Source organism: Gavia stellata, chromosome 6, assembly GCF_030936135.1.
Source record: "Gavia stellata isolate bGavSte3 chromosome 6, bGavSte3.hap2, whole genome shotgun sequence".
NCBI classification, from domain to species: domain Eukaryota; kingdom Metazoa; phylum Chordata; class Aves; order Gaviiformes; family Gaviidae; genus Gavia; species Gavia stellata.
The window spans coordinates 18,146,745-18,162,125 of NC_082599.1; positions in this window are offsets into that span (position 1 = coordinate 18,146,745).

Sequence of the window (15,381 nt, forward strand, 5' to 3'; positions counted from 1 at the left end):
CTCAGGGTCTGGCTTTGAGATAAGATGCAATCAGCAAAGATGATAAATATTTTGGTGAGTAATCAAACATGTAAGAGCTGTCTGGTTATTATCTTTGGATTAAGATCTGAGATTAGTATCTGGGAGTAAATTTCAATGCAAATGCATTTAAGTCCTGTCAAGCACATGATAGTAAATAGGTATTGCTGATAAATCTATTGACTCTTTGTCTAAATTACTTAATGCAAATTGTAGGATTGTGTTACACTGGCATGCCCTTTGCTGCTTAGCTGTTCATCCTGGGTTTCATTTCTTTTACACCTACAATGTGTTCCTGATAAATCTTCTCACACACTTTTAAGTAATTTCCCAAGTGCTCTCAAAATGGAGGCAGCAATTAATCTCTGTCACTTTAGGCAATCATTACTAAAATCTCTAAAACAGTGTTTCAGAATAATTAACCTTAATTAACCCTAAGCCTTAAAAGATTTTCTAGTGTTAATCAGCACGCCTGTAAGCTGCCAGTCATACATTTGTTAACTTGGAGCTGTCAAGCAGTTAGTAAACCCATATAAAGCAAGCTCTGTCTGCTTTACTGATTTCAGCTCAAGCAAAGCCACCGCACTATATATTTCAACTTGTAAACTGCGTATCTTGTTTTTTCGTTATTTTATTTCTGTCTAATACTTTCCAAACCCTATTTTATTGTATACCACAGTTAAAAAGCCACCTGGATATTCCTTTGCTATTCTTTTTTTTTTTTTTTTAAACTATCTCTAAGCCTTTTTGCATGTTTTTGTAATGTGTAAGACAGACGACAGAGGTTTCAGAAGACTTGTGCAGCTGGTAGGTTTTTGATGATTTCGTTTCACAATTCTTTTGGAATAAGTGTGGGTACTAACGAGAACAATGAGTAAAATGTCAGTTGTACTAAGTATAAGTGATCTGTTTCAGAAAAATATTAACACTTTTGTCAGTTCAATTATACCTGTGCATCATTCTACTATAGCAGAGTAAAATAAGTCTCTAACAGATGTATGGTAAGTACACAAATGGAGTGAACCAAGGAAACATCATAAATCCTTTATACTAGAACACTTTGTGAATGTTTTAAAGACTATCAGATGAGAATATGTCCAAGTGTTCTTTGAACCCTGCGAGGTGATGACAGTGAACAGTAAAAAGCTGTACTGAAATACATGAAGATACATGCATGTGATTGGGATTTACACAAAAGGAACAGCTAGTTCCTGGGAATGGCAACGCTGCCATGCATGGGAAATAGGGAAGATGAATATTTACAACTTTTTCCAAGTGGGAAAACTGGTTGTGGGGAATCTCTGTAAATATCTTCTTACACAAGAAGTAAAATTTTATTCATTTATTTATCTGAAGTAAAACATTCGCTGCTTTGCTGAAAGAAAAATTAGAGACGTGATGAGTTGAAAGAGTATAGCCAGTTATGAGCAGCATCTAGGGTCTTCATGAAACAGTGAAATACTGAGTGCTAGAAGAGGATAATCAGTTTTATGCATTTTAAAATTAATATGAAATGCTACTCTCCCACTTTTGCTGTACAGCCTGGGTTTTAGAATGTCAAGAAAGTATTTGACATTTACAAGAGACTGCAGGCACTAATACAAATCATTTTTATCCATTTATCCATTTTAACCACCACGCTGAGTGAATTGTTGGCTCTGTGCAATTAGTCTCTGTGCTTCTTGACAATATAACCACAGATTATCATGAATTCTATTAATAATGCAAGGTGGAAGCTCTGTTCTCCAAGTCTGTTATTTTACTTCTAAAAAAACATCTAATTTCTTACAAACCTGATATAAATAGGCCAGCTGACAAGTATCCCAAAAGAACAGAATATGCTCGGAATAGTGAGAGTTGAACTGACGTATTTTTGGCGAAAAAAAGTTATACAGGCTGTATTTGTCTGAAAGTTTAAAAATAGGAGCCTTTGTCATACATGGCAGGAGAGGCCAGGTTGAGTCATGATTGATGTCACTTGAAAGAACATTTTAAGCTTAGAAAATGACATCAGAATCATCAGAATTTAGTGAGATTTAGAGCAGTCCCTGAAGCCAGGGTGCTGGAGATTCTCGAAGATACTTTGTGGATGATACACAGCACGCTGCCAGACATCATCTGAATGGAAGCCAGGAGCTACGGTACTTTCAGATTACATTTCTAAATGATGGGTATAGTTTGTTTTAATAACATTCATTTTTAGTTAAATGCATGTTTCAAACTGTTCTCAGGTTTTTAGATTTGGTACAACCAAATCTAAAAACCTGAAATCTACCTGCTCTTCCAGTTTCAGGCTGGAAGAGTGGTCTGTCACTGCCTGACCTTTCCCCTTGCTCACTTACATGACAAGTTTCCAAGAGCAGTCAGGAGTCCTTTCCTTATTACCACGAGTCTGCAAATACAACAGGGTCTCTTTCCATTTACTCTTCTCCAGTTTTAGTGCTCAATTCCTGCTGACTTTACTAGTGAGCATTTATAAGTCAGACTGTAACAGTGCATATGTATGTTAGAAGTATTTCTTTTAGCTCCCAGGCTAAAACTAACCTTTGTCTGTCTGTCTGCTACTGCTAGTGTTAAAATGGAAGTAACAAAACAGAAGAGGTGCTTGGATTTCACTTTATTAAAGATAAACAATAAATCGTGCAGAGTCTAGGTCACGGGGAGGCTGTGCAGAGCTTTTGCTGTGCAGAGTAGCAAACCTCTTTGGAACAGTTTCTTACATTTCTCCTTTGATTTTCCACATATAGCAAGTCTTTGCTCCTTAAAGTAATTTTAGTGTGAAAATGAATATATTTAATGTAAGCACACAATGCTACTTTTGATCCCGTTAGATCTGTTTTGCTTTTAAATGACTTTTAAGTGTAAAGAGAAAGTAAACTGCAAATCACTTTTCTAAGAAGTAGATTTGTACTTACTGCAGTTAGCAGCAGCATCTTTTGTTCCTAAAAATTATAGATATTAGTGAAAAAATGAGTTGTACGGTTGCTCAGCTGCATGCCTTCAACAATACTTTATGCATAATCACTTTTCATACTAGAACGAGTTCATTCCAGGAAAAGAAATAGTTCATCATGCAAGCAACTCCGTGCGTAAAGCATGGTTGTTAGCTAATAGCTGCTGTTATCTGCCATTTAGATTTGCACATTGTGCTTGTTCCTGTTCTGTTTGAAGAGACAAGTGGTGGATGAATTATTCTTGGTATTCCTGATTTTTACTTCAAGCCAATAAACACCTGTGTGCGACTGGCCTGCCAGAGCTGTTCCACGAAACATCTGGGCACGCTTGAGCCCTGGGGCTACTGACATTCAAAATGGTCTTCCCTGATCCTGCCACTCATTGCTGCTGCAATCTGGGGCCTGATTAAGCACAGGAATTGGATCAGGAATCCTGTCACTCCTGTGCACCCAACTCTCTTGGTGTTAGAAGAGGCAGACAAAGGGAGAAGGACTCCGGTCGATTATGCGAGTGGTGAGGGTGAGGGAACTGCGTGTGACTCCTTTGAGAGCATAGGGAGTTTTCCATGGGTCTTCTGTGTTATGTAGCATATAGAAAAGACCTGCGCTGGAGGATGAATCATTGCGTAGTAAAAGCAAGCATGCTCTGTGGAATCCGTGCTTTCTTTATTGCAGCCGTTGGAAGTACATAGTGAGTGAAGCAGACAACTGTAGAGAACAGAACATGTTTTCATGATTAAGGCATGAATGCAGCCCTGGGGAACTGAATCGTATCCCTGCCTTTGCCACAGATTTCCTGTGTGATGCTAGTCACTTTGCACATGTGGTTGTTAATTGTGTTTTTCTTGGTGCTTGGTATGGTGTAGCGTAATTTGTAGAAGTGCTGAGCACTTGCAACTGCAAGCTGTAGGCAGCGGGAGCTGCCTGTAAGCACTGCTGTGCAATGAATACTGAGAAATCAGGCACCATGCATCTCAATGAGGCAGTCAAGAAAAGCGGAGGCAGGGATTACAAAGATAAGTCTGCACGAGTTCAATTTATATGGCTGGAGAACAGCTTGTCCTTCTTAAACCTGTCTTTCCTTGTACATAAGAACAGCAAATTTCAAGCTAAATACAAATGCAGTATTTGTGAACAGTTGCTGAGTTTAAGATACTTCTGCTAATGCAAGAATTAGTAAAGTTACTGTTTAGCACTTGTCAGTCCTTCATCTGTCGTGCTTTTTTTATCTTTTTAAATGGAGATAATATTGTATCTCCGAACAGCAAACAGTCACTGAAGAACCTACTAATAAAGCAACACTGTGAGTACGTATATGTTTTACTGACGATATGTGAAGCAATTGCTAGTCTCTGTGTATTTTCCCATAGTCTTAACATTGTACAGCAAAAAGATAACGCTTTAAAAATACTACACTGTTCTGCTGGTAACAGTTGAAGATGACACATAGGACATTTTATGGGAAGATACTACTTGAGGTGAAGAGTTACTCTTCTGCTTACTCTCAAAGTAAAACATGGTTTATGTAATGTGGTGTGTCTTATAAATCACAAATTATATGAAAAAATGTATAGCATATAAATAAACAGCTATCCTTATATTAAGATGGGCAAAGCAAAAAAATAAGTAGCTTTCATATGAGAAATGGAACAATGAGAACAGGAAAGCACATAGCTTCACAGATTTCTGTAGTATAAATAGCTTTGTCATCTTAAATATACTTTGTCACTCCTTGATGCTGTAATCCAATGCCAAGAATTATGATTTTTTTAAAAAATGCCATTTATTTAGCATGTTTACCATATTTTATTAGAAAACTCTTCTATTCCCCCATTAGTTAATCACAGCTTTATAAAACATTACATTTGGAAGGGTCTGTTTTATGTAACGAGAAGAGGTACGCTCAGTTCCACCAGAGGTGTTAGTTACATAGGTGACTAGAAAATTACAGGAATGTTTTTTACTTTAGTAATCACAAACACATACTAAAATGGAAAACCAATTATTTTCTAAATTCTGTTTACTTGAGATGTAGCCTATATTTTTGTTGGAACACAGAGCCATACACTCAGGATGCACACAAGGCACCGGAAGTGGAATTCAGGCAATCCAAATCCACAAAAGCGATTTAGAAAACCTCTGCTTTACTGACTGTAAAATCTGAATTCACTTGGCTCCGCTGTTTTGGTCCTGTCAGTCTCCTAAGTGCTAAAGCTTAGGTTCCTGTGAGTACACTGAACTCTGAACTTCTAGCTACAGCTTCTTTTAACCCCATGAAAAGACAATTCTGCACTCGGTTCCCTGAGGGGTTCACTTCAATCCAGGTGCTCTGAGCACACCTACCACTTACTGACACCACTGGTTGCTTCCAGGAAGGATCTCGCTCATATCCTGGGCTCACGGCTACTTGGCGATTGCCCCTGAACTTGTGGAGTTGTCTAGTAAAGTGGTGAGTTATGGAGGACTCAGGTTCCTGCATGCTTCAGAGTCACTGCCTTACTGTTTTAAGCTTCAGCCTGTTTTATAGAAGGGAATCCCATCGGACAGGGACTGTGGCTCCATGAGGTGCCCTGGGAGAGTGCCTCAGAGCCCTGCACCTGCAGGGACACCCCCAGGCTCCCAAGAGGAGTGGAGGGGTTCAGAAACACCCCTGCGCTCAGCATTCCTGTTTGGCAGACTGAAGAGCCAAGCACAGCATGTCTGTATATGCATCATGGTGTGCTCACATAATCAGAAAGCTGTAAAATGTTTTCAGATTGATTTGAATATGGTCTGCTGTTGGTCTCAAATGCAACATACATAATTATCACCAAAAGTGGAGATGAAAAAAATCACCAGATCATCCTTTATTGTTATTAGTATGGCAGACAACACCAAGTATTTTTAATTAGCATGTTCTACTTCTATATAGAATAAAATTTTGCTGAATTTAATCGTAAAGTCTCAATACAGTGAGATTGCAAACAATTTCCCCCCCTGAAGATTCTACTCAATCCTTCAACATGTGGAGTATTTAATTCCAGTTTTGCTTACTTTAAACCGAATGGAATTTTTGTACCAAATTAGGACAGCTAAGTCCTTCCATGCAGAAGACTACTGAGCTCACTGGATATTTTTCTGTCGTGGTGCCAAACCATACAGCAATCATGCTGAGGATATGGATGGAAGAAAGGTTGCTCTGCACAGTAATTCCATATAGGAATCACTATTGATTACAGCGAGAATACTTTATGGGTAGTGGTAAATTATGAGGTTTCTCTCTTAAGTGAGAACATCGATTTACATGAGTAATGCAAAGGCTCACACGTAAGCTGAACTCAAACTTTAACTGTCAGCCGTAACACATCTATTTATACCACAGATCTGCGCTTAGCCACTTACATTTAATTATAATCAGTTGCGGTGCCTCCATTTTCTGTGTTTACTCAGAGAATCACATTTCTGAGGTCAAATGCAATGATAGTTATACTGTAGTTATTTGAAGACATGCTTAGTTGTAAATTCTACATGTATCTGAGGACCGAATTTCTGGAGAAGAAAGGATGGGTACGATTCGTCAGTTCTTCCTTACATGAATAAAATTTCACACACATCAATTTTAGTCAGGGCATGTCTGTGCTGCACAACACAGTGCTGTGGAGACATAGCCAAAGCAGCTCAAAAGGAGCCAGCTTGGGTAACTGAAAGCAGTTTAACCACATTGCTTAACGCTGCACACTGTCTAATTTACCCTGTTTTTTAGCAAAGTAAATTAGCTTTGGCAAAGCATTGCACAAATAAGCTAGCCTGCTTCCAGTCCATGAGCCAGCTTTGGCACCAATTTCTACATCGTCCTTATTGTGCAATATAGCGTATGTACTAAGAGATGCAAAGGACTGTTTGCATAAAAATTTGCAGATTCGGATCCTCAAATTTTATTCTGCACTTATTCAGTTTAAGGGCACAAAACTTTTATTAACTCTTAAATGTCACTGCTTCAAATTCAGTGGTGTTACTGAACCAAACTATCAAAAGAATAAAATACCATTATAAACGAATCACTAGAGCATATAATTTTGGGCTTACCACGCTTAAATATGCTTATGTTTACCTGACGGCAGTAGCAAACTGCTAATTGGCAGTAGATTTCTTCAGAATCTTAAGCCTAATTGCTTCTGATGCTGGGCATACAAAGATTAATCTTATTTCCCGTGTGAAAGGCTTTACCAAAATCAGAACAAATCACTAACTTTTTACATTGAAATCTCAGCAGAAAAATGTCATTAATGTAACTAAACTATGTTTTAGAATGTCACAGGTACTAGATTTTTTGAAAGAGTCTGGTAAAACTTAAGTTTAACTGTCTGCTGTCTGACAGTATTGTTGATAGACCAAATTTTTCCTCCATGAAATCAATGACAGAAATATATTGACAGAAATGGGAGCAGATGATACTAAAGTCTTGCCATGTATGATTTTCCAGCAGGGACAGAATCCCCTTCCATCTCTGAGAAATTATTTCAAACTACCCACTAAGACAGTCCTTTGGCATCATAATCAGCAACCTTTTCAATACCAAAGCAATAGATGCTAACTTGATATTCCAGGAAAAATTATATTTGAACTATTCAGTGTTATTCTTCCCAAACCTAAACAGAGCACATGTGCATGCATTTTGAAAAAGTGGCCTGCATCATCCCCCAAATTTTACATTCAGAGTTAAAGGCTTGCTGGAAATCAACACCTCTTGTAATAAACTGAAATATTCATTTATGCATAAATTGGATGCAAAAAGAATAGAGAGGTTTTTTTAAAATAGATAGTTTTAATCTCCATCTCTGCTTGAGCTAAAAAATAAATGAAGATATAACAGCTAGATGCAACTCTCTCTACAATAAAATAACTATCAAAATGTGGGAGAGCTTGAGATCCTCTAGAACAACCCTAATGATTCTAAATTTCAGATAAAATGCTTAATTTTATACAGTTATTACCAGAAGAAGAAATGGAAAAAATGGGAGGAAAAATGTACCCATATGGAGGACTCTAATATCCATGGCACAGATCTTGAGAATAATACCAGAAAATTGGCTGAATTAACTGTATCAGAATGTACACTATGCAAGAAGATATGTATATGTAACACGCATTTCTGCTTCTCTCAATAAAAATAATTTTGATAAAAAGGCAACTTTCCTCCCCAATTTGAAGTTCTACTGTAAAAGGATTTGGAATGGAGCTATAATTCCTGTTCTCATCCACGCAGGACTTACTTTTCATCCAAGCTGAGTGAAGATGTCAGTATCATCAAATATATTCTATGGACTTGAAGGAGAGTTGCTTTTTTATTTTGTTTTGTTTAATAGCTTGCACAGTACAATCACTATGAAATAGAAATTTAGATAAATAAATTATTTTTCTACCAGGCACTGGATTAATACTCAACTGAGCAACATCCAACTGTTGCTCCATATTAATTTTACAGCCAGTTGCTGCTCAAACCCTGTAGCGATTTGGCTTTATTCTGATCTCCACTCCTCTCACAATTTCACATTTTCCCATATAATATTACCGTACCACCATAAATGATAGAAGCAGTCTCTTCAAAACCAGTGATTGCTCCAAATGCCTTAAAATGACCTACAAAGAAGAGAAAACGCCCTGATGTCAGTCTTGGCTTTCTTTCTGATTATATAACAGGGGAAAAAACTATTTTGTTTTTTTTTAATATTTTTATGTTAGTTTTCATAAAAACTATGCAGGGAATTACCCAGAATTACTATTGGTGATTGCCTAAGTAGTGAAATGGGGCTAGAACAGTAATAACTGGAAGCTGAATACCTGAAAAGGATTTTAAATTATCTTGAACGATGTAGTGTCTTTTACACGTTTGTATTAGCACCTAGTGTGAGAATCCGGTCTTCATAAAACAGCCAAACTCTCCTTCCCGATTAATATCACCATGTTACAGTCCAAAATACTTTCCACCAATACCTCTCATTTTTCCTCTAGGAAAAGAAATCCATAAACGGAGACTACTTACGACATTCTATTTCTGATTTTACAACAATCTTCCTTTCACACTCTCACCCCAAAACAAACAGCCCAATCCTTTCTTCCTTTTTCCTCTTGAAAAAGGAGGCAATTTTTAGAAACCACTAAGAAAGCAAAAGGCATTGGGGCATGTCAGTAGCATTCACTTGTGAAGGGTTGAAGTTTGAAAGCTAAAAACACTGTCTTCAATCACAGTACAAGACACATTGTCTGCAGTACTACTTTTAATATCAAGTTATTTCAAATGTCTAGCACCACAGGCTAAACATGTAACTAATAAGTGTAGCTGGCAATTCTTCTTCCTACATTTTATAATAGTTCTCCATTTTTTGTTTTACTGGCCAGAAAGTCAAAATCTTTTCTAAATTGCAAAGGTGAAAAGTGTTTCTGGATACCCCTGACTTAGAGTAAGGTGCTCTAATTTGCAGGGTTACCACTTTGTCCATTCCACTTGGCACACACTATTTTGGATAAATATTCTGTTGGTTTTGTTTTGTTTTAATTCAATCTCTACTACTTCAGAGAAGAATATCCCTGCTGAAGTTCCATTGATTTTTATAACATAAATTAGAATGCCTGATTTACATTGAAGCCTTAAAAGGCTTGTATATCTTCCTGATGGCTGTACAGAAACTGTATTAACTTTGTAGTTACCATCCATTCATAAAACTAATTCAACTAACCAATGAGCAAGTTTTAAAAGACATCATTATGTAGCTTCTATGAATACTGAATTGCTATACTATTAAGGTCTGAATAATTAACTAGTTCTAAAAAAAGCATTTTGTATAAACATCAAAATGCATAGATATTCTTTCTCCCTGGGAAAATATAAGCAAAATAGAACTTTTTTTATGCAGGGAAGAATCAATCAGAAAAAATAAAGACAGTCAGCCATTAATCCTTTCTGTGTGTAAGGGGTTGTACTGGTACATGAACAAATTAAGGTGGCTAATGGAGTCGATACTTTGGTGACTCCTCCTGTAAAAGTCAGCATTTTAAAATAATTCAAAATTTAGTCATATACTTAAATGACACTACTCCAGAATATCTTTCTCTGAAGTTTTCTCTTTCAGTGTTATTATGTACATATATTTTAATAGCAGAAATTTCAAGACAAAATATTACATGAAGAGGGAATTGAGGTTGAAGACACAGAAAGATAATGTTGGAATTAAAAAGAAAAATCTTTGAACATAATTATCCCCCACTAAAGTATTACAAACCCAGGAAAAACAGCCTAAGTTTCATTGAAAAGATAGCTCACTATGTTGAGGCCCCTGATAACCTGACCTATAACTTGTTCTGATGCTACAAAGAAAACGTGAATGAATTTACTACGTGTTTCAAAATCAGAGTCTTCTAAGCTGGTACTCCAAATATTATTATGACATAGTCACAATCATCTGGTTATTACACCACACTGATTATTTCTTCCAAATTATACTCAGAAATATTCAAAAGACCTGGGCAGTAGTAAACAAAACGGAATAAACAACCATCTACAAATAGAGGGAAGCACAGTCTAGTAACACAGTTCATATTCTGAAATGTTATATTCTTTACTGATAAAAACTTCTTAAATCACATTCAGTCTTGGACTGTAAACCATGATTCCCATCTGGAAGCCATTTCTAAAAAAGAACAGCAGAATCTCTGTTATTGTCATTGTTCGGAAAATAACTATCCAGATATTGTTAATCTATAACTTATAAACCAAAATATTGTCCTGCTTTATTCTCCTTGAAGATTTTTGAAGTAACTGTCTCTTTGCCAGACACCCATGCACAACATTGTATACCTCTTGTCCCTTGCATTGAGTCCTATTTGAAAATGGTCTTTTCTATTTTTTAATCTCTAGGGCCAAGACAGTGTATTGCACAATGTCCAATCTTTAAAAATCCTCACTTCAGATCGTCTGCCATTTTTTGAAGCACATAATTGCTCAGAAAACAAGAGGTAAGTAGGAGATCACAATACAGAAATCAGAGACTTGGTGAAAAATTAGTAGTCATTTGCTTTCTAAGGATTAGGTTTTGAATATTGCTTTCCGTAAAATCATGCTTAAAGAAAAGACATCAACAGATTCATCATGTCCTCTCCCTCTTTTTGTATTCTCATGTAGGTCACCTCTTGAGCTGAAACCCTGCCTTTCCACAAAACACTACTCCCTATTTAAAATAAAACAACAACAAACTAACAATGGATTACAAGAACTTGAGATGCATAAAAATGTTCGTTAACAACTCTAGGCACCTAAATAGTGTATTTGTACTGATACAAAATGAAATAAATGCAGCACAACTGGATTTTTTATTTCTCTAGCTAAGCCCTTTTCACCATAACAGTAGGACTTTTGTTTGTTTTGTGAATGCCAAAAATAGGTAACTTTTGCAACAAAAGCAAGCTAATGAACAATAAAAGGAAATTGACAAATATTATCTTGTTTTCTGCTGATTTTCAACTTGTCTGCCCATGAAGCTGATCAGCTAAACTGCTATTTAACAGAAGAAATAGCTGGCATTATTTATCTTGAATGGCTTTTTTATTTTATGTAAGCCTCTACAACTGTTTTTTACAACTTTTATTACAGTTCTACTTTAACAGTAATAATCAACACCCTAGTCTACAATAATGTGAGGAAAAATATACAAGAAAATTTGCTTACACATTCTGGCTGCAACTTTGAGACTGTAAAAAAAATTTCCAATTGCCCTTCTCTCCATGTTAACAAATTCTTCCTATTCCCCATTTCTTTGTGCCAGTAACAAATGATCTCATCTTTGACTGCTCAGGCAAAGATCTCACCTACTGTTTTATAAAATGTCTTTTACATTAAAAATGTAAAAATAACTTACAGTAAAAAGTCACTAGTACATAAAGGTACTACTACTAATTTATAGAATTAGCCAAACATGGTGCAAATGCCATGGGTGGACCCAGTTCCTGAGTAAGCTGCTTTCAAGAATACATTACGACTTTATTGCCTGGAAGTTTTTGCACCAAGAGAATACTTGCATAATTCTTTAAGTGATTACTTTAATTAACACTTTAGCTTTCAGACAAAATTTTCTACGATACCCATTTATACTGTTGTGCTAGGAGGTATTAATAGCATTGATCAATCAAATCTGGGAAAAGCAAAAGGTGGTATTAAATATCCTTCAGTCTGGCTAAGTGAGGGAGTTCCTAAGTGCTTATTTTTTAGTGATAGCTGATGTAAGAAGACATGACTTCTTGTCATCCAGCAAGACAAGCCTGAACGCAACCAAGGGAATCACACAGAGCTTAACTACCAATGCAGTAACTGCAGCAATGACTTGCTACAGCCAATACATGTCTGACAACGTGCAAATAGAGCACAGAGACTACAAGCAGACATCAGGAACAGAAATTTTTTATATCACATAAGGGAATGACTGAAGAGTTTTGGCACTGAAAATGAAGTTCACGGAACTCAGCGAGGTGTAGGGCAGGCATGGCAGAGTCCTTGTGTGTGAACAGGCACCATCTGGAAGTCCCTGCACTCACAAATTCTGCCCTAGGCTCCCTAACCTTCTCATCTGACTTGAAGGTCAGGGAAAGAGTTCATGAGCAGCAAAAGTAATGAGATCTGATTCCTTATAGAATTATGTGCTTTGTCCCTTAATTTTGTGCTGTCCACCTTCTCCATAAAATGCCCACTGGGCAAGGCTGAGGTTACTCATGTTCTAATTAGCGAGCACAGTATGAACAAAACACTTGTCTGGCTGGTTGCTACAGAACGTGATCTGCAGTTCATATGCCTGCCTTTACATCAGCAAGGGCTTTCCCCTCAATTCAACTACCTCAGGTTTTACAAAACTTGTAGGAGCTTAATTATTTCCAAGACAACAACCCTCTGTGAACTATGGTTCAAATTTGCTATCAGGTTCAAAAATTACTTTGGAAAGAAGAGGAGGACGGGGACCAAAAGATAGAGACTGCGTGCTATAAATATTTTTTTTTCTTTAGAAAAGGAATTTGATTTTATAAGGGCAAACTGCAATACTATATGCTTAAATCCTGCAGAAAGCTACAAACTCATCAGCTGAAGATAAAAGTAATGGATTAAAAATTGGTTGTATTATTCAATTGCAAGGTGACAACAATCCCTAACATGATCTGAAAACCAAATGCAATCCTAGAATGTACTAGTTGAGGAACTTCCAAAAGAGATGAAGACTGTTAAAGCCATTGTAACGGGTCCTGGTGAAATGACCTTAGAAACAGAGTCAAATCTATTTAAGGAAAAGAAGCTCAGACTGGAACACAGGCAAATAAGGGATACTAAGGTGGTAAGAGAAATGAAGAACTTGTAGGCTGAGACTAGAGGAACTGAACTTAGCCTAGCAAAGTGAAGTCTAAGAGAAAATATTCTAACTCAGAAACTGCGTGTAAAAATCCAAGGAGGAAAAGTAGGCATTTGAAAATAAGGTAAAGGATCAGTGTTGGTGCAAGAACAAATAGACAGAAACTACTCATACAAATTGAGGTTAGAAATTAAATCAGATGGTTTCTAGTCTTCAGAAGAGTTAGAGCAGTCTTTCTATGAATACAGCTGGGCTACAAACTCAGTATTTGCCTACCACAAAGAAGAAAGGGGAAAAGCACCTCCAACCTCTAGACCATCCATAGGCCTTTAGCTTCTAATACCAGATCTCAGCAAGCATTCCTTGCTGCTGGATTGCAGGACGTGTTCTGCTTTTTCATTTTTTGACTTACCCGTCCCCACAGGAAGTTCCACTGGTAACTAAGCCTAAGCTAGTCAGCAAAGGTTCTTTTATGGCTAGTCGAGATGCATACTCTTTGAGAGCAGATCATCCCATTTATCTTTGCCACTAAAATATCTTTCCTTCTTGCTGTTCAGTGGAACAGAGTGATCTCATTTAGGAATTCTATTTCTTACTCCACCGACTTCTTGCTTAAAATACTCAGCTCTGTGTGAAAACTCACTGTCTTCGCTCCCTACCACCCATGATGGGGATACTTTTACTCCCTTACACATTTTGCTGTTTGCACCTTCTGCCCATCAAATTCAACTTCTTAATAGTCATTATTTCAGTAAAAAGAAGAGATTTAATCCTTTCTGGAAATGCCTTCATACAAATACCTTCATAAATAGTATTCCATAAAGAGAAGAAATTGCATTAAGCCTTTACACAGGCTTTTTCCTAAAAATGCTCTTTCATTTTCACCTAATCAAATGATTCCTTTTCTATCTTCTTGAAGTTAAGCAATGAAACAAGAAAAGCCAATGCTGTTCTTAAGTCATTATTGTGCAGACTGCATGTATTTATCTGTAATTACTGCTTGAAAGTTTCAATGTATATGGACATTGGAAACATCCATTGTAAAATGTGTATGGACAATCATCTCCATGAAAAAATGTATTAATCCCACACTGTTATTCTTTGAGATACATCCCACATACATTCCATGACCTTCCTCATTATTAGAGGTTTCTTAACCAGCTGAGCTCTGAGTTGGTAAAATAACTCTTGGCTATGTTAACTCTACGGTGTTGGGACAGCTGGGTACTTCTGCTGGATTGTCCTTGAAAAGATTATTTTCCTGTGCCTTCAGAAGGACACATATATGGAGAGCTGAACATAGCTTCCTAACCTCAGCTACTGTGCAACAGGTAACTTACTCCTTCCTAGGTCAAATCTAAGTCCAGTTTTTATCATCTGATAGGTATTTTGGTGGACCCAGATAATTGAACTGGAGGGGGTATTTACAGGTGGGAAGGAAGTCAGGGAATATAGTTCTTATCGGCCCAGTGGTACAAAAGATGAGACAGGCAGGTGGGAGGGCAGTAGCAACTTCATAACCTAAAGATGTATCCAGAGTGATGGCTCATTAACATTATGGATCAACAATAGGATTGGGGAAATAGTATTCATTTTCATTCTGTGTTTGGGGTGCTTTATTTGCATGTTTATCGTGTGTGTTGTCCTCAGTATGTGAAAGGACTTCATTCATTGGACTGTCCATACGTATTTCCTTTACTTCTTTCAAGAAACACTAATTTCACATTCTATTTTCTTTAACAAAAAACATTTCAAGCATAATCTGTCACGCTGCCTCAAGAACTAAAAGTGGTCAATGTTAACCTTATTAATTAAAGTTGTTTTCTTGTAATGACTGAAAGCTGGTGAAAGGTTTAAGCGATACTGGCTGAAATTCAAGCTAAAAAGTATTCGGTGGACTTCCTTTAAACTCTGGTGTACAGTAACTCTAATCACTAATTAGTTAATTCCACACCCAAAATATATAGCCTGTTTTATTATTTTAAATGTAGCTGCTCTTAGCTTCTAATGAGGAATGTCCTCCCCCTTCAGCCTCAGCTTCACCC